The following is a 21,009-nucleotide window of genomic DNA, read 5'->3' as shown; positions in this document are numbered from 1 at the left end:
ACGCCCAATGAAAGCTCAGTTCTGGCGTTCAAACGCCAGAAACAGGTAAGAAGTTGGCGTCCAACGCCAATCAAGCTTCTAACCCTAGCATTCAAACGCCAGTGAGGGATCAGACATACACAAGTGCTGATAGCAACCCCTCTAAAAAGGCTTCTCCAACCACCTCTGTAGGAAATAAACCTGTAGCAACTAAGGTTGAGGAATACAAAGCCAAGATGCCTTATCCTTAAAAACTCCACCAAGAGGAGCAGGATAAGCAATTTGCCCGCTTTGCAGACTATCTCAGGACTCTTGAAATAAAGATTCCGTTTGCAGAGGCACTTGAGCAAATACCCTCTTATGCCAAGTTCATGAAAGAGATCATGAGTTATAAGAAGGATTGGAGAGAAACTGAAAGAGTTCTCCTCACTGAAGAATGCAGTGCAGTCATTCTGAAAAGCTTCCCAGAAAAGCTTAAAGATCCCGGGAGCTTTATGATACCATGCATATTAGAGGATAATTGCACCAAGACAGCTTTATGTGATCTTGGGGCAAGCATCAACCTCATACCTGTATCCACTATCAGAAAGCTTGGTTTAACTGAAGAAGTCAAACCAACCCGGATATGTCTCCAACTTACTGATGGCTCCATTAAATACCCATCAGGCGTGATTGAAGACATGATTGTTAGGGTTGGGCCATTCGCCTTTCCCATTGACTTTGTAGTGCTAGAAATGGAGGAGCACAAGAGTGCTACTCTCATTCTAGGAAGACCTTTCCTAGCAACTGGACGAACTCTCATTGATGTCCAAAAGGGGGAAGTAACCCTGAGAGTCAATGAGGATGAGTTTAAGTTGAATGCTGTCAAAGCCATGCAAAATTCAGACACACCAAAAGACTGCATGAAAGTTGATCTTATTGACTCTTTAGTAGAGGAGATCAACATGGCTGAGAGTCTCGAATCAGAGCTGGAAGACATCTTTAAAGATGTTCAGCCTGATCTGGAGGATTCAGAGGAATTGAAAGAGCCTCTGAAACTTCCTCAGGAAGAGGAAAAACCTCCTAAACCCGAGCTCAAACCATTACTACCATCCCTAAAATATGCATTTCTGGGAGAAGGTGACACTTTTCCGGTGATCATAAGCTCTGCTTTAAATCCCCTGGAAGAGGAAGCGCTACTTCAAGTGCTAAGGACACACAAGACAGCTCTTGGGTGGTCCATAAGTGATCTTAAGGGCATCAGCCCAGCAAGATGCATGCACAAGATCCTATTGGAGGACGATGCTAAGCCAGTGGTTCAACCACAGAGGCGGCTAAATCCAGCCATGAAGGAAGTGGTGCAGAAAGAGGTCACCAAGTTACTGGAGGCTAGGATTATTTATCCTATTTCTGATAGCCCCTGGGTGAGCCCTATCCAAGTTGTCCCCAAAAAGGGAGGCATGACAGTGGTTCATAATGAAAAAAATGAACTGGTTCCTACAAGAACAGTTACAGGGTGGCACATGTGTATTGACTACAGAAGGCTCAATACAGCCACCAGAAAGGATCATTTTCCTTTACCATTCATAGACCAGATGCTAGAAAGACTAGCAGGTCATGATTATTACTGCTTTTTGGATGGCTATTCAGGCTATAACCAAATTGCAGTAGATCCCTAGGATCAAGAGAAAACAGCATTCACATGTCCATCTGGAGTATTTGCCTATAGAAGGATGCCATTTGGGCTGTGTAATGCACATGCAACCTTTCAGAGATGCATGCTCTCTATTTTCTCTGATATGGTGGAAAAATTCCTGGAAGTCTTCATGGATGACTTCTTAGTATATGGAGACTCATTCAGCTCCTGTCTTGATCACCTGACTTTGGTTCTGAAAAGATGCAAAGAGACGAACCTGGTTTTAAACTGGGAAAAATGTCACTTTATGGTGACTGAAGGGATTGTCCTTGGGCACAAGATTTCGAACAAGGGAATAGAGGTGAATCAAGCTAAGGTAGAGGTAATTGAAAAATTACCACCACCTGCCAATGTTAAGGCAATCAGAAGCTTTTTGGGGCATGCAGGATTCTATAGAAGGTTTATAAAGGATTTTTCAAAAATTGCAAAACCTCTGAGCAACCTGCTAGCTGCTGACACGCCATTTGTGTTTGACACAGAGTGTCTGCAGGCGTTTGAAACTCTGAAAGCTAAGCTGGTCACAGCACCAGTTATTTCTGCACCAGACTGGACATTACCATTTGAATTAATGTGCGATGCCAGTGACCATGCCATTGGTGCAGTATTGGGGCAAAGGCATGACAAGCTTCTGCATGTCATTTATTATGCTAGCCGTATTTTAAATGATGCCCAGAAAAATTACACAACCACAGAAAAAGAATTGCCTGCAGTGGTTTATGCCATTGACAAGTTTAGATCATACTTAGTAGGATCAAAAGTGATTGTGTACACTGACCATGCTGCTCTTAAATATCTACTTACAAAGTAGGATTCAAAACCCAGGCTCATAAGATGGGTGTTGCTTCTGCGAGAGTTTGATATAGAAATAAGAGACAGACAAGGGATAGAAAACCAAGTGGCTGATCATCTGTCATGGATAGAACTAGTAGAAGGGGCGTCCTTTCCCTCTATTGAAATCTCTAAAACCTTTCTGGATGAGCATTTGTTCGCCATTCAGGAAACACCATGGTTTGCAGACATTGCAAACTATAAAGCTGCAAGGTTCATACCCAAGGAGTACAGCAGGCAACAGAAGAAAAAATTAATTACTGATGCAAAGTACTACTTGTGGGATGAACCCTATCTCTTTAAGAGATATGCAGACGGAATAATCCGAAGGTGTGTGCCTAGAGAAGAAGCACAGAAGATCTTATGGCATTGCCATGGGTCACAATATGGAGGCCATTTCGGAGGTGAGCGAACAGCCACCAAGGTCCTCCAATGTGGCTTCTACTGGCCTACCCTCTATAGAGATTCCCGAGAGTTTGTACGTAACTGTGACAGCTGCCAGAGAGCTGGTAATCTGCCTCATGGTTACGCCATACCTTAACAAGGAATCTTGGAGATTGAGTTGTTTGATGTATGGGGTATTGACTTCATGGGGCCTTTCCCACCATCATACTCAAACACTTATATTCTGGTGGCAGTCGACTATGTATCCAAATGGGTAGAGGCTATTGCCACATCTACTAATGATACTAAGACAGTGCTAAAGTTCCTCCAAAAACATATCTTCAGCAGGTTTGGTGTCCCTAGAGCACTAATTAGTGATGGGGGCACCCACTTCTGCAACAAACATCTTTACTCTGCTATGGTCCTATGGAATTAGTCACAAGGTGGAAACTCCATATCATCCACAAACAAACGGGCAAGTTGAAGTCTCTAATAGAGAACTAAAAAGAATCCTGGAACGAACTGTAAGTACCCGTAGATAGGATTGGGCGAGAAGCTTGGATGATGCTCTGTGGGCTTACAGAACAGCATTCAAGACTCCTATAGGGACCTCTCCATACCAGCTTGTGTATGGTAAGGCCTGCTATCTGCTCGTGGAACTGGAGCACAAGGCCTACTGGGCAACCAGATTCCTAAACTTTGATGCCAAGTTAGCTGGAGAAAAAAGATTGCTCCAGCTGAATGAGCTAGAGGAATTCAGACTCACTGCTTTCGAAAATGCCAAGCTTTTCAAAGAGAAAGCAAAGAGGTGGCATGACAGAAAGCTGTCATCTAGAGTCTTTGAACCAGGACATAAGGTTCTACTATTTAACTCTAGGCTCAGGCTATTCCCCGGGAAACTGAAATCCCGGTGGAGGGGACCATATGTGATTACAAGTGTGTCACCATATGGCTATGTGGAGCTTCAAGACATTGATTCTAATAAGAAGTTCATTGTTAATGGACAGAGAATCAAGCATTATCTTGAAGGCAATATTGAGCAAGAGTGCTCAAGGCTGAGGCTAGAATAAAAGCTCAGCAAGGTCCAGCTAAAGACAATAAAGAAGCGCTTGCTGGGAGGCAACCCAGCCATTAGCAAAGCTTTTTATTTATTTATTCATTTATTTTTTTATTCAAGTTTAATATAAATAATCTTCAAGGTAAAGAATCAATTGCATAAGTTCACAGGGTTACAGAAGGATTCAGAATACAAAACAGGGAGAAGGAGCTCACTAGCAAGAAAATGCCAGTAAGAGGTATATTTGGGCGTTAAACGCCCAAAAAAAGCATCTACTGGGCGTTTAACGCCAGTAATAATACATTTTTGGGCGTTTAACGCCATACCTGCAGCATCCTGGGCGTTCAGAAAAATGCCCAGTGACGAAAGATTTCTGGTGTTTAACGCCAGCCAGAAGCAACAGCTAGGTGTTAAACGCCCAAAACAAGCAGCAGTTGGGCGTTTAACGCCAGGATTGTGGAGGGGAGGAAGTTTTTGTTCCCAACTTGATTTTTTTTTCAAAATTTCATATCTCCATCCATTTTTCTTGCATAAACATGTTCCCATACCTTCATTTTTCAAACTTTTTCCAAAAATTTTTAAAATATCTTAATCCTAAAATTAAATCTTTCTCAATTCTTCTTCAACCTCTTCTCCAATCTTTTTCAAAACAAATCTATCTTTTTCAAATTTTTTTTCAAACTCATCAATATCTTTTTCAAATATTCACAATATTTTTAGAACAAATCTATCTTTTTTTAAATATCTTTCATATATTTTCAATTTTAAATTACATCTTTTCCTATCTTACTTATCTTTTCCAAATCACATTCTCTATCATATCTTTTTAAAAGATTTTCAAAAACCCACCCCCTCACCTTTAAATCCTTGTTTGCCCCCCCCCCCTCTCCTCCACAAATTCGAACTTGGCTCTCCCTCTATCCCTCTCCTTTCTTTTCTTTTGCTTGAGGACAAGCAAACCTCTAAGTTTGGTGTGTTTATCCGTGATCACTAAGCCAATACCCACCAAGATCATGGCTCCTAAAGGAAAACAAACCAACTCAAGAGGCAAGAAAGAGAATATTTCAAAACCACTTTGGAATCAAGGGAAGTTCTTAACCAAAGAACATTCAGACCATTACTATAAAATAATGGGTCTAAGGTCAGTGATCCCGGAAGTTAAATTCGATCTGAAAGAAGACGAATATCCAGAGATCCAAGAGCAAATTTGAAACAGGAGCTGGGAAGTCCTAGCTAATCCTGAAACAAAGGTGGGAAGAAACATGGTTTAGGAATTCTACTCTAATCTGTGGCAAACAGACAGGCAGAGAATAACTGGAACCGCATTCTATGACTATCGAACTCTGGTAAGAGAGAAGATTGTTCACACCCACTCTGACAAAATAAGGGAGATCTTCAAGCTGCCTCAACTGCAAGATGACCCAGACTCCTTTAATAGGAGAATGATGAGACCGAATCAGAGCTTGGACAAAGTCCTAGAGGACATATGCCTCCCTGGAGCCAAATGGACAACCAACATAAAGGGTGTCCCAAACCAACTCAAAAGAGGAGATCTCAAACCAGTCACCAGAGGTTGGCTGGACTTCATTGGGCGCTCTATACTGTCCACTGGCTGGACTTCATTGGCTGGACTTCATCAGCTGATTTCTTGTGAGCTTTACAAAATTGCAAACAAGAACTCCAAAGATGCCAAATTGGCTTATCCAAGCTTGATCTCTCTGTTATGTAAAGATGCTGGAGTAAAAATGGGAGTAGATGAGTATATTTTAGTTGAGCAACCAATCACCAAAAAGTCAATGGAAGGACAAGTGCAGGACGACCCCATCAAGAGGAGAGCACAGGAGTTCCTCCCGGAAATTCCTCAATTTGAATACTGGGGGTGCCTAGAAGCATCTATCACCAAGTTGCAAGAAGCTATGGATCAATTGAAGGAAGAACAACAAAATCAAAACAGCATGCTCTGCAAACTGCTTAGGGAACAAGAAGAGCAAGGGCGTGAACTGAAAGAACTGAAGCGCCAGAAGCTATCTCTTGAAGGGCCAAGCACCCCACAGACTAAAGAGGCATCTACCTCCCAAAGCAAAGGTTGTTGAGTCCTAACTCTGTGATAACCTTTTATCTATTTTAAGAGTATATGAGTCTTAGAATTAGAGTCATTTGTCTTTATATCTTTAATTTCCTTTCTTTTATTACTAATTGTCTGCTTTTTATGCCTATTTTATATTATTTCTATTAAATAATGAATAAAGATTAGAGTCTATGCCTTAAGGTTATGAATGTCCTATGAATCCATCACCTTTCTTAAATGAAAAATGTTTTAATTACAAAAGAACAAGAAGTACATGATTCCGAATTTATCCTTGAAACTAGTTTAATTATTTTGATGTGGTGACAATACTTTCTATTTTCTGAATGAATGCTTGAACAGTGCATATTTCTTTTGAAATTGTTGTTTATGAATGTTAAATATGTTGGCTCTTGAAAGAATGATGAAAAAGGAGACATGTTATTTGATAATCTGAAAAATTATAAAAATGATTCTTGAAGCAAGAAAAAGCAGTGAATACAAAAGCTTGCAAAAAAAAAAAGAAAAAAGAAAAAAATGGCGAAAAAAAAAAGAAAAAGAAAAAGAAAAAGCAAGCAGAAAAAGCCAAAAGCTCTTTAAACCAAAAGGTAAGAGCAAAAAGCCAATAACCCTTAAAACCAAAAGGCAAGGGTAAAAAGGATCTAAGGCTTTGAGCATCAATGGATAGGAGGGCCTAAAGGAATAAAATCCTGGCCTAAGCAGCTAAACCAAGCTGTCCTTAACCATGTGCTTGTGGGGTGAAGATGTCAAGTGAAAACTTGAGACTGAGCGGTTAAAGTCAAGGTCCAAAGCAAAAACAGAGTGTGCTTAAGAACTTTGAACACCTCTAATTGGGGACTTTAGCAAAGCTGAGTCATGATCTGAAAAGGTTCACCCAGTTATGTGTCTGTGGCATGGATGTATCCGGTGGTAATATTGGAAAACAGAGTGCTTAGGGCCACGGCCAAAACTCATAAAGTAGCTGTGTTCAAGAATCAACATACGAAACTAGGAGAATCAATAACACTATCTAAATTCTAAGTTCCTATAGATGCCAATCGTTCTGAACTTCAATGGATAAAGTGAGATGCCAAAACTATTCAAGAGGCAAAAAGCTACTAGTCTCGCTCATCTGATTGGAGCTAAGTTTCATTAATATTTTGGAACTTATAGTATATTCTCTTCTTTTTATCCTATTTGATTTTTAGTTGCTTGGGGACAAGCAAAAATTTAAGTTTGGTGTTGTGATGAGTGGATAATTTATACACTTTTTGGCATTAATTTTACATAGTTTTTAGTATGATTTAGTTAGTTTTTACTATGTTTTTATTAGTTTTTATGCAAAATTCACATTTCTGAACTTTACAATGAGTTTGTGTATTTTTCTGTGATTTCAGGTATTTTCTGGCTGAAATTGAGGGACCTGAGCAAAATCTGATTCAGAGGCTGAAAAAGGACTGCAGATGCTATTGGATTCTGACCTCCCTGCACTCGAAATAGATTTTCTGGAGCTACAGAAGTCCAAATGGCGCGCTCTCAATTGCGTTGAAAAGTAGACATCCAGGGATTTCTAGCAATATATAATAGTCCATACTTTGCCCGAGTTTAGATGACGCAAACTGGCATTCAACGCCAGTTCTCTGCCCTATTCTGGCGTTAAACGCCAGAAACAGGTTACAAGTTGAAGTTAAACGCCCAAAACAGGTTACAACCTGGTGTTTAACTCCAAAAACAGCCTAGGCATGTGTAAAGCTCAAGTCTCAGCCCCAGCACACACCAAGTGGGCCCCGGAAGTGGATTTTTGCACTATCTATCATAGTTTACGCATTTTCTATAAACCTAGGTTATTAGTTTAGTATTTAAACAAATTTTAGAGATTTATTTTGATCTCATGACATTCTCACATTTTACATTGTATCTCTACGGCATGAGTCTCTAAACTCCATGATTGGGGGTGAAGAGCTCTACTGTGTCTCGATGAATTAATGCAATTACTTCTGTTTTCTATTCAATCACGCTTGTTTCTATTCTAAGATACTCGCTTGTACTTAACCGTGATGAATGTGATGATCCGTGACACTCGTCATCATTCTCAACCTATGAACGCGTGCTTGACAACTACTTCCGTTCTACCTTAGATTGAGTGTGTATCTCTTAGCCTCTTGGTTCATGATCAGAGTCTTCGTGGTATAGGCTAGGATTATTGGCGGCCATTCCTGAGATCCGGAAAGTCTAAACATTGTCTGTGGTATTCGGAGTAGGATTGATAAACCCATATTTTATGATATATTTTGTGCTTAATCTGAGTGATTTATTCAATCCTTCACCCACTTATTCATATTAATTGCATGGTTTTACTTTCCCTTCCTTATTATGTGATGTATGTAAAAAACATGTTTCCTATGCTTAAAAATAATTATTTTAATTACCCTTTATTTTCATTCGATGCCGTGATTAGTGTGTTGAGTAGTTTCAGATCTTCTAAGGCAGGAATGACTTAAAGGATGGAAAGGAAACATACAAAAATGGAAGGAAAGAACTAAACGGAGTTTTTGAAGAAACTGGCATCCACGCAATCGGATGGGCGACGCGGCCGCATGCCAGCGCGAATCAACAGCGACGCGACCGCGTGACTGACGCGATCACGCGCCACAAGCAGAGCGCACATGACGCGGCCGCATGACTGACGCGACCGCGTGATAAGGAAAACTCCAAATGACGCGACCGCGTGACCCACGCGGACGCGTGACAGAGGCCATGCACCAGAAATTGCAGAAAATGCTCATAGCAAATTCTGAAGCCCTTTTTGGCCCAAATCCAAGTCTAGAAGGCATAGACCAGAGGTTATGAAGTGGGGGAATGCATCCATTCAGGGAGAGTCTCCAATTAGTTAGTTTTCCATGATTTAGATTTAGTTTTGAGAGAGGTTCTCTCCTCTCTCTTTAGGATTAGGATTTAGAATTAGGATTTTATTCGCTTTCAGGATTATCTCTTTACCAGGTTCAATATTCCTTTTTATTATTTTCTCAATTTTATTTATGAATTCTTCCGTGTTACAGATTACTCTTTGAATTAATGTTATTTGAGGTATTTCAGTTTACAATTGCTTTCTTTTATTTATGTTACTCTTATCCCCAATCTGAAGACATTTTTATTCCAGTAGATTTACTTTCCCCCTTTTGGTCTTGGTTAAGAAATCAGTAACTCAGGAGTTATCAAACTCAACATGATTGATAATCGTTATTTTTGCTAATTGAATTGAACTTCAATAATCCCAATCTTTCCTTAGGGATTAACTAGGATTTGAGAATCTAACTAATTAGTCACTTGACTTTCCCTTGCTCTAGCAAAGGTTAACTAAGTGGAATTAAGATTCAATTTTCATCATCATTGATAAGGATAACTAGGATAGGACTTCTAATTTCTCATACCTTGCCAAAAGTGTGTTTTACAGTTATTTATTTAAATTACATTCTTTTACTTACTTTAATTGCAATTTAAATTACCTGTTCCTCAACTTCAAAACCCCAATTTACAATCTTCATAACCAATAATAAGAACATACTTCCCTGCAGTTCCTTGAGAAGACAACCCGAGGTTTGAATACTTCGGTTATCATTTTTTTTAGGAGTTTGTTACTTGTGACAACCAAAACATTTGTACGAAGGGATTTCTGTTGGTTTAGAAACTATATCTACAACACGACTATTTTTATAAATTCTTTACTACCAAAAAATCCTAACGTCAAAAAAATGGCGCCGTTGCCGGGGAACTGCAACTGTGTGCCTTATTATTGGTTATTGTAAATATTTTTCTTTTACTCGTCTATTTGTTTTTATTTTTTTCCTTTTATTTTCATTAGTCACTATGAATTCTTACCCCTCTCGCTTTGAGTTTGGTTCTAATATTGTTGAAAGGAATGAAAGTTATAACAGGAACATGCATCAAGGTTTGAGCAATCAAAGATGGATAGAGCCAAGAGGATCTGATCGACCCTTTAGGCAGCAACACCCTCCAAGATATCATGGACAAAGACCATTCTACAATGCATACCAAGGCAATGGACATGGTGAACAACCTCGTAGTTACCAACAAGCCCCACCCTATGCTTATAGGCCATCCTCTCAACACAACTTTGAACCACCACACTCACAAGCTCCTTTTCACCATTCACTACCATATGATCCTCATTTACCCCGATTCCAATCCAATTACTCCCAAACACCACCACTTCCCAATGTACCACGTCCAAATCCATCACCCCGAGAATCAGAAGTTCGCCTCAAGGGAACAGTAGATCAACTTCAAACAACCCTTCATCAACTGGAGCAAGCAATAAGTCAATTATCTTCTAGACGTTCGAACATTCAAGGGGCTCCCAGAGCCCCATGTGGACAATCTAATGAAGGGCGTAGCATGAAGGAGATATTAGAAACTCCAGTGGACAAGACAGAGCATGACTTCGTATTAGAACAAGTAGAGGAAGCCATCATTATACAAGAAAAAGAGTTGGTTGAAGACTTAGGAGATGCTGAACTTCCATGGGAACCCAGAGTTATGGAGAATTCTGTCAAGGCCGTTACAATTGATGCTAAACAGGATAGTGTACAACCCCCAAAGCAAGTCTCTTATGAAGAACTAGATGGAATAATCCAAGAAGCAAATTTTCTTGATGATGATAGTCACAAGTCAAGTTCTCCTAGTAATGAACTTGCATCCGCAAGTGAATTCTTTGAGATCAAAGAATCTTCCCCAAGTGAATACGAAGATGACGCGGAGGTAGATTTCTCTCAACCTCCCGTTTATGACTTAAGTGACGAGAAAGACATAGAAGGCTTTGATCAGGACATGGATGTATTTGAAGAAGTCTGCATGGAAGTGGAGAAATTCACAGAAGAGCACAAGGGAGTAGAGCTCACAGAACCACTGGAAACACCTATCCCAAGGCCATTACCACCCAATAAAAGCTTCAAGTGGATACAATCCTTAACCTTTAGCTTTATTTTTCCACTTGAATATGGTTTGCTTGAAACAGATGGCCAGCTTAGAGCTCTCTGCAGCTTTAAGAGTAAAAGGGAAATGGCTCGTACTCAGAGCTGGTGCACAAGGTTCAATAAGGTTCCACGCTTCAACTTGAAGTGTGCGGATTGGCATCATGATCTATCAAATGGATCTCGGAAAACGTTTGGTTATCTTGGTAAGAATCTAATTTCTAAACCGCCCGGATGGAAAATATAGATCAAGACGAAGGCGGATTTAAAAGCCAAGTTTGGGATCCTGGAATCTATTCTGACAATCGTCACCCCGGGAGCCTAAGAATCTATTTGAAGCTGCTCAGAAGCTTTACATGCCTAGTTTGGGACCACGGAGGCTATTGGCATTCCAAGCATTGGTAGAGATTCCTGGATGAGTTCAAGCACAAGCCACCATAACAGGAAGCTCATCCAATGTCCAACTTAAGGACTTTAACTAAAAGTGCTAGGTGGGAGACAACCCACCATGGTATGATCGTTCCTTTTTCAATTTTAATTTTATTTCGTTTTGTTTATTTTTGAGTTTTATTTTATTTAATTTCATTGAACCTGGAATCATGCATAACATTCATATTAGCATTGCATTCTGCATTTTGCAAAAAAAAAAGAAAAAAGAAAAAGGGTGTGCGACGCGACCGCATCATTCATGCGATCGCGTCAAGTTGCGAAAACAATCTCCACGCATCCACGTCATTCACGCGGCCGCGTGATCTGGAGATCGGCGTAAACATCCAACGACCATAAAGTTAGGCTGGAATCGTGCGGCCATTGTGCATTTTGCACAAAACGCCCACGCGGTCGCGTCACTTGCACAACATCAATCCCACGCGACAGCGTGAGCGACGCGATCGCGTCGCATGGATTACACAACAACCCAAAAGGAGACAAAGTGTTACGCCGAAACGACGCTGGAATTGTGCGTTTAGCACAATATTCAGCGACGCGATTGCATGCCCCAGGCAATCGCGTCATTCGCTCCCTAATCCATTCCATGCGATCGCGTGTCCCACGCGATCGCGTCAACCACCATTTCAGCCCAACCACGCGAACGCATGCCCCACGCGATCGCGTGGATTCAAATTTCATAACCCCCCAGTCACGCGAACCTACCATTCGCGTCCCCTCCCCCCCCCCCCCCCAAAACCCTACTCCTTCCTCTCTTCTTCTCCAACCACCCAACTACCACCCAGCCACCATCACCGACCACCGCCACCCCGCCGACCACCCAGACCCCGTCGCCACGCCACCCCCTTCCTCCTTCCCCTTCTTTCTTCTTCTTCCTTCTTCTTCCTCCCTCCACCGCCACTGCCCCCTCCGCGATCACCACCCCACCTCTGCCGCCATCCCCTTCCCTTCCTTCCCTTTCCCCTTACCCCCATTACCCTTCCCGAAGCCCCTGCCTCCGAACAGTACCCACCGCCGCCGCGCCACCGCCAACCGTCGCGCCAGACGCCGCCACCACCATCCCCCAACCACCTCTCTACCCCACTTTTCTTTCCTGCACTTTCCAGGTTCCGCTTAACGCCACCCTTCTATCATTCGTAGTTAACTCCATATTTTTCTGATTTTGTTCATCATTAGGCTAGTTAGAGATGCATGTTGTAGTGGATTTTAGGTTGTTAGGTAGCCTAGGATGTGGTTAGTGGATTTAGGCCTATTTAATTGCGCTGTTCATGTTTCTTGTTTTATCAATTCGCAATTCTGCTGTTGCTGTGATGTTCGTATTGTTCATATGCTGAAATTTACTGTTTCATGCTGCTCTTTACACTGCTTTTTCATGTTCATATTCCCTATATGTAATTACAGCTGTATTTTTAATTCATATGAACTATTCTGATTGCTGTTTATTTTCCGGGACAATCCAATTTTAGCCGGAATGCTGCCCAAATTTTTATAAACTGTTTTTGACTTTCATTCATGTTTTGGTTTTGGCTATTTAAACTCTGCTTTACTCTGCTTTTACCAGAACAATTAATGAATACCAGGGGAAGCTTTCCTATTCTCTTTGATTTCCTGGTTCATAATCTACATTTTTGATGATTAGATTCCAATTTTTGCTATTTCTATATCTATCTGAATCATCATCAACCTAATTTCCTTGTTTGGATATGAGTTACCTATATCTTCTCATTGTGAATGCCTGTTACTTGGAATATGATCATTATGCCACTTTCCTTAAACCATTTTTTACTAACTCCCTAATTTTAACTTCCTAAACTCTTTTTCAATTCTAACCAACCTAACCTTTCACAACATCTCTTCTATTTTTTTTCACTTCTTTTAACCTTCTAACCAAGGCATAATGTTAATTTTCCTAATTAACATGACTTCCATTATATTTTGGATTGTGAATTCTTCTTTTCGAACTTTTAACTCCTATACAATCCTTAATGAACATTTACTTAACTCATTTTCATTATCCTATTGCTCCTTTGCCACTTTGTGTTTCTTTTGATTATTTGCCTATTTGCTTTCCCTATTTTTATTATATCCTGATTTTCTGTTTTTCAGGATGTCTACCAGCCAAAGAAATGGAAAAGCAAAGGCTACTACTGGCAAACATAAAGGAGGAGAATCCTCCATGTCCATCATGGATATCATGCACGATGACTCCTGGTGGGAGAAAAACTTTACCCCGCAGGAGAAGGCCGACCAACTACTCCCTGCTACTGATCCAGCAAAGTTTGCAAATCGATACTGTGAGCTGAAGTATCCGGTGTTTGCAACCTCCTGGAACCCGTACCTGGAGAGGACTTTGAAAATCCCAGAAGAACTCCAGCAATACACCTCTGAGCAAATCAAACAAAGAGGCTGGTTCTTCATGGAAAGAAACCTGACTGAGGTCAATGCATCTTGGGTAAAGGAATTTTACTGCAATTACTTCAAGACTTCCCTAGATACAGTGAACCTAAGAGGGAAGCAGATTCTGGTCACTGAAGAGGCCATAGAGGATGTTCTGAAGCTTCTGCCTAAAACCGATCATCTGGATGGTTATCAAAAAGCTGAGGAGGATATGCGCTTCATGAAGTTTGATTGGGATGCAGTCAAGGCCAGGATAGCCCTCGACCCGACCGTTCCATGGATCATGGGTCAGAACACCACCATGCCAAAGGAAATCAAGTGGATTTACTTAAATGATGAGGCTCGGCTATGGCACCAGATCCTGAGCAATTTTGTCATGCCGAGTACCCATGAGACAGAGATACTTGCCGCTATGATCACCCTCCTATGGTGTGTGATGGAGGGTAAGGACATGTACCTGCCACGCTTTATCCGGTACCATATGGCCAGGGTCTACGTCCAAGGCACTCTTCCCTTTCCTTATCTGATTACACAGCTAGGCCGTCGAGCTGACGTACCTTGGGAGGATGTTGATGAAAAGCCACCTGCAGCAGAATGCAAGAAGATTATCCTTCACAGCAGGAACTTTCTGGCTTTGGGCTACAGACCTCCATTCCTCACTGCTACTGATGAGACAGCCACACCATCTGCCGGCCCCTCTTCTTCCACAGCTACCCCAGCTACCCCTGCCACCACCACTGCACCTCCACCTGCCTCAGAGCCAATTTATCACCTAGTGCACCGCCTGTTTCGGCAGCTTGACCAGATGGAGCGTCGCAACAAGCGACGCTATGAACACCTGAAGCTGATGATACGATCTGGCGACATCCCCTCCGAGCCTGGCACACCATTCGAGGCATTTGAGGAGGAGGCAGATGATCACGGGGTAGAGACCCATCCACAGAGTGAGGCTGTGCCGACAGGCACAGAGCAGGTCGCATCACATTAGGAGGCTCCGCCTCAGATTCAGGCTGTAGACCCAGAGATCCCTATCCAGTCAGCACCTCCTCTGCAGCAGGCAGATCCTCAGACCACCACCACAGAGACTCCAGCTACCCACCCTTCCAGTGATGACACCCCTTCACACCCTACTTGAGTGAGCATCAGGGATGATGCTTCATTTTAAGTGTGGGGAGGTCGCCATCTCTGGCGTATTCTTTTGGTGAACCACTACAGACTCTTTCATTTTATTTTGCTATTTTTCTGTATTTTTTTCTTTATTTTTATTTTTATTTTTATTTTCCCAATACTTATACATTGCTATTTTCATGTATTTATACTCTATTTTCTGCATTTCGCATTTTTAGTTCATATTTTAACCATTTAGTTTAGTTGCACTTCTAACTTATTAGTTATAGAAATTGTGGATTAATTAGTATAGTTTACCCTTTTTAGCATAAGATAGCTTAGTTTATATTGAAAATATAAAAAGGAAGTAAACTAGGAACTTGAACATAATAGAAACAATCCACACACCTTGTATATAGCATTACATGTTAGTTAGTTAACAACATTTCATCAAGGAGAAACACTAGAACTTTAAAGCCACCTTAAGTTTTACATTGAGAATAATGGGAACTTTTAATTTTACTTGCATGACATACATAACTGATATATGATTTTTGAGTTAGAGAACACACAGCCTGTGAATTTTGAGATTAATTGTATCGTTACATTCAAACCATAATATTTTATTCCTGTGTGTTCCGCCCGTCTTATTTATTCTGATGTTCTTTACTTTGTTTTAATCTATATGTCCGATTATAGAATAGAAATACATACCAAGAGAGTGATTGAGGCCATTGTTTGATTTTAGCTCACTTATCCCAAATTAGCCTACCTTTTTCATCACCCTTGTCAGCCCCCTTGAACCTTTAAACCCCCTCTTATTCGATAAACCACAATACTAGCCTTAAGCAGAAAAACAAAATAAAAATCCCAAGTTGAATCCTTGGTTAGCTTAAGATAGAAAGTGTGTAATTGTTTAAGTGTGGGAAACCTATTGGGAACATGGATGATAAAAATAAAAGGTAGAAAAGTTGAAAAGAATAAAATTATTCAAATAAAAATTTTGGGAAGCATGCTCATGTAAAATCAAATAATTGAATTACCATGTGCAATAAAAAAATGTTATTTTTCAGTATTTGAATAAAGGGGATACAAAAGAATTCCCCAAATGCAAAATAAATGCACATGGGACAAAAGTTAAAGTATGAGCATGTAACATCAAAAGTGGGAAAAAGTGGGAAAATAGGTAAAGAAGTTTTGCTTTACAAAGTATGTATGTTAGGTGAGATCTTAGACTAATCAAGGATTCACTTAATTAGCTTACTTAGCCTTATACATATACCTTTACCTTTACCTTGGCCCCATTACAACCTTAATTAAAGACCTCATGACTTTTGTATGCCTATATTCTATAATTGTTGATTGGTTAGATGAAGAACAAAGTTATAGAAAGGAAGGATAAAAAGAAGAATAGAGTGATTAACCCAATAAACACTGAGTGACTAGAGAGTAAACACAAAATCCAGTGAGGGTTCAATAGCTCATTAACATATATATCTGCTTTAATTATTAATTGTCTTGCAAGTTTATAAAATATTTTTCTCTCCCATCTCAACTGTAAAAGTGCTTTATCATTATCTAAGGTTTGGCTATATATATATATATGACTCCTTGAGAATGTGAATTAATTCAACTACATGTAAGCTTTATATACAAGTGAATAACAATTAAGAATTGCAGGATGCATGTATGTAGTTGCATTTAGAGTAGATTGCATTGCATGAGATTCCACCACTTTAACCTTAACTTACTCTTTATCTTGGACTTAGCATGAGGACATGCTATTGTTTAAGTGTGGGGAGGTTGATAAACCCATATTTTTTGATATATTTTATGCTTAATCTGAGTAATTTATTCAATCCTTCACCCACTTATTCATATTAATTGCGTGGTTTTACTTTCCCTTCCTTATTATGTGATGTATGTGAAAAACATGTTTTCTATGCTTAAAAATAATTATTTTAATTACCCTTTATTTCCATTCGATGCCGTGATTAGTGTGTTGAGTAGTTTCAGATCTTCTAAGGCAGGAATGACTTAAAGGATGGAAAGGAAACATACAAAAATGGAAGGAAAGCACCAAACGGAGTTTTTAAAGAAACTGGCATCCACGCGATCGCATGGGCGACGCGGCCGCATGCCAGCGCGAATCAACAGCGACGCGACCGCGTGACCCACGCGGACGCGTGACAGAGGCCATGCACCAGAAATTACAGAAAATGCTCATAGCGAATTCTGAAGCCCTTTTTGGTCCAAATTCAAGTCCAAAAGGCATAGACCAGAGGTTATGAAGTGGGAGAATGCATCCATTCAGGGAGAGTCTCCAATTAGTTAGTTTTTCATGATTTAGATTTAGTTTTGAGAGAGGTTCTCTCCTCTCTCTTTAGGATTAGGATTTAGAATTAGGATTTTATTCGCTTTCAAGATTATCTCTTTACCAGGTTCAATATTCCTTTTTATTATTTTCTCAATTTTATTTATGAATTCTTCCATGTTACAGATTACTCTTTGAATTAATGTTATTTGAGGTATTTCAGTTTACAATTGCTTTCTTTTATTTATGTTACTTTTATCCCCAATCTGAAGACATTTTTATTCCAGTAGATTTACTTTCCCCCTTTTGGTCTTGGTTAAGAAATCAGTAACTCAGGAGTTATCAATCTCAACATGATTAATAATCATTATTTTTGCTAATTGAATTGAACTTCAATAATCCCAATCTTTCCTTAGGGATTGACTAGGATTTGAGGATCTAACTAATTAGTCACTTGACTTTCCCTTGCTCTAGCAAAGGTTAACTAAGTGGAATTAAGATTCAATTTTCATCATCATTGATAAGGATAACTAGGATAGGACTTCTAATTTCTCATACCTTGCTAAAAATGTGTTTTACAGTTATTTATTTAAATTACAGTCTTTTACTTACTTTAATTGCAATTTAAATTACTTGTTCCTCATCTTCAAAACCCCAATTTACAATCTTCATAACCAATAATAAGAACATACTTCCCTGCAGTTCCTTGAGAAGACGACCCAAGGTTTGAATACTTCGGTTATCAATTTTTTTAGGGGTTTGTTACTTGTGACAACCAAAACATTTGTACGAAGGGATTTCTGTTGGTTTAGAAACTATATCTACAACGCGACTATTTTTATAAATTCTTTACTAGAAAAAATCCCAACGTCAAGGATCTGGGAGGGGATGACTGTGACGAGCTTCAAACTCACGAGTGCTGGGCGTAGTGACAGACGCAAAAGGATCAATGGATCCTATTCCAACATGAGTGAGAACCGACAGATGATTAGCCGTGCGGTGACAGCACATTTGGACCATTTTCACTGAGAGGACGGATGGTAGCCATTGACAATGGTGATCCACCAACATACAGCTTGCCATGGAAGGAGACCTGTGTGCGTGAAGAAGGAGACAGTAGGAAAGCAGAGATTCAGAAGACAGAGCATCTCCAAAACCTCAATCTATTCTCCATTACTGCATAACAAGTACTATTTAATTTATGCTTTTTACTCTTCATAGATATAATCACTCTTATCATTGATCTCTTGACTAAGAATTATAAAATAACCATAGCTTGCTTCAAGCCGACAATCTCCGTGGGATCGACCCTTACTCACGTAAGGTATTACTTGGACAACCCAGTGCACTTGCTGGTTAGTGGTACGAGTTGTGAAAAGTGTGATTTACAATTTGTGCACCAGTGTGCTAGCGCCACCAACAACATGCCATTCCCAACGTGTGCGTGTGCACAGGGCCTGTGCGTACACACAGCTCGCAACCCTTCGTTGGATGTGTGTGCGCGCACAGGGCGTGCTGGCGCTCCCACCAGCAGCCTTGCTCCAGTGTGTGCGTACGCACAAGGATGTGCATGCACACAGGTCCTAAATTTTATGGGGTGTGCATGCGCACAGGTCTGTGCGTGCGCACAAAAACCAGAAACCTCAAATTCTGCAAAATTTGCAGAATTCATATTTTTGGCCCAAACTTCCAACGATCATATCTCCTTCCACAAAATTCAGATATTCACCAAATTTCAACCATTTTAAAGCTTATGAAATCATCTTTCTTTTGATATAAAAATCATCAAATTCCGAAAATAATAGCTCAAGATATGATCCACTGAATTTCGTCAAAATTTCATTTTTACCAAAACTCATAAACTCCCCATTTCAAAACATACACTTACCAAATCCAATTCACACCACAAACACATCAACATTTCATAATCCACCAAATGCATACATAACAACACAACTTATATCATCCATCAACCACACCAATAGCTCAAAAATCTTATCCTAAGGCCACTAGCCTACGTTTTCACAACCACATTACATTTTAGATACAGGAAACCGAAACCATACCTTGGCTCATCCCCGTTCCACCCGGAACACTCTCAATTTCAACCTTCAAGGTTCCCAAAGCCTCATCAACAGATTTCCAAACACAAAGCTCCTTTCCAAGCTTTCCAAAACCACCAATCAAGCTCCAATACACATATATTTAATGCCTAAACCACAATATTACACCAAAACACAATAACTCAAAACTCAATATCATAAATTCTGAAATTTCCACTAGGGTTTGAGATACTTACCAGCCCAAGGATCAAAAGAGGCAAGAAGAAGCTTCTTCCTCAAGTTAATGTGAGCCTATAACATCCAAACTAAAAAATCTCAACACGTACTCACTAAAATTTCGAAAATGAGGGCAGAGGATTCGAGTAGGAAACTGTGGCTTACCTCAGGAATATTGGTGTGGGTTTTTTAGAGCTCGACGCTGCAGTCACGTGGCCGCAAATGATGCGTCAATCGGAGCTCCGGATCAAAAGATATGATCAAAGGAAGTTGGAACAGGGGTTTATGTTTCTCTCTCTTTCCCTTTCTTTGTGTTCTGCGTGTTTGTTGTGTTTGGTTGGGAAGAGAGAGATGAGCTCTCTCTTTAAATGAGGCTTGCTGGGCCCTCGGGCCCAACTTGGGTCCGGTTCAGCCCGTTTGTCCCAATCTTGGGCCGATTTCTGTAAAATTGGTGTCGAAATTCTCATTTTAAATTTCTCTATCACATTAAACCATAAAAACATAATTTTCTCCTTTTCTAGAATATATTTTAATTTATTGGTTAATTAGCTATTAATCAACCGGGTCTTACATTCTACCCATCTAATTAGGAATTTTGCCCACAAAATTCGAGTTCAGTTACCTGAAAATAGGTGCGGGTAGTCTGCTCGCATCTCCGACTCAAGCTCCCAAGTGTGTTCCTCAACACCGGCTCGACTCCGTGCCACTTTCACTAATGAAGCCTCTTTCCCGTTCAACTTCTTAACACTTGTGTCATCAATCCTGACCGGAGTCACCGGCAGAGTCAAATCCTCCTTCAACTAAACTGATTCCGGTTCTAGCACATGACTAGCATCCGGAGTATACTTTCGAAGCTGCGATACGTGAAATACATCGTGTAGGTCCGAAAGGTGAGGCGGTAGAGCCATCCGATACACCACCGGTCCAACCCTCTCAAGAATTTGAAACGGACCGATGTATCGAGGATTTAGTTTCTTTGTCTTAATCGCTCTACCTACTTCTGTTGTCGGAGTAACCTTAAGAAAAGCATGGTCTCCTTCTTCAAACTCTAAGGGCTTCTGCCTCTGATCGGCGTAACTCTTCTGACGGCTCTGAGCAGTGAGCATCCTATATCTAATTTTCTTAACTTGTTCTGTGGTTTCAGCTATCATCTTAGGCCCCAACAGACTTTTCTCCCCAGCTTCATACTAGCATAGCGGAGATTGGCATTTTCTTCCATACAAAGCCTCATACGGAGCCATTCCAATGCTCGCATGGTAGCTATTATTGTACGCAAAATCCATTAGCGGCATGTATCGATCTCAGCTCGCCGGCTGGTCCAAAACACAAGCCCTCAACATGTCCTCTAGGGTTTGGATTGTCCTCTCAGATTGACCATCTGTTTGGGGATGGTAAGCTGTACTTAAGCTTAAACGGGTTCCAAAAGCTTTATATAACGCACCCCAGAACCTCGAAGTAAAATTGGGATCTCTGTCAGAAATTATAG

The sequence above is a fragment of the Arachis ipaensis genome, chromosome B10 (genome assembly GCF_059453495.1).
Source record: "Arachis ipaensis isolate K30076 ecotype BB chromosome B10, ASM5945349v1, whole genome shotgun sequence".
NCBI classification, from domain to species: domain Eukaryota; kingdom Viridiplantae; phylum Streptophyta; class Magnoliopsida; order Fabales; family Fabaceae; genus Arachis; species Arachis ipaensis.
This window is presented reverse-complemented; position numbering follows the sequence as displayed.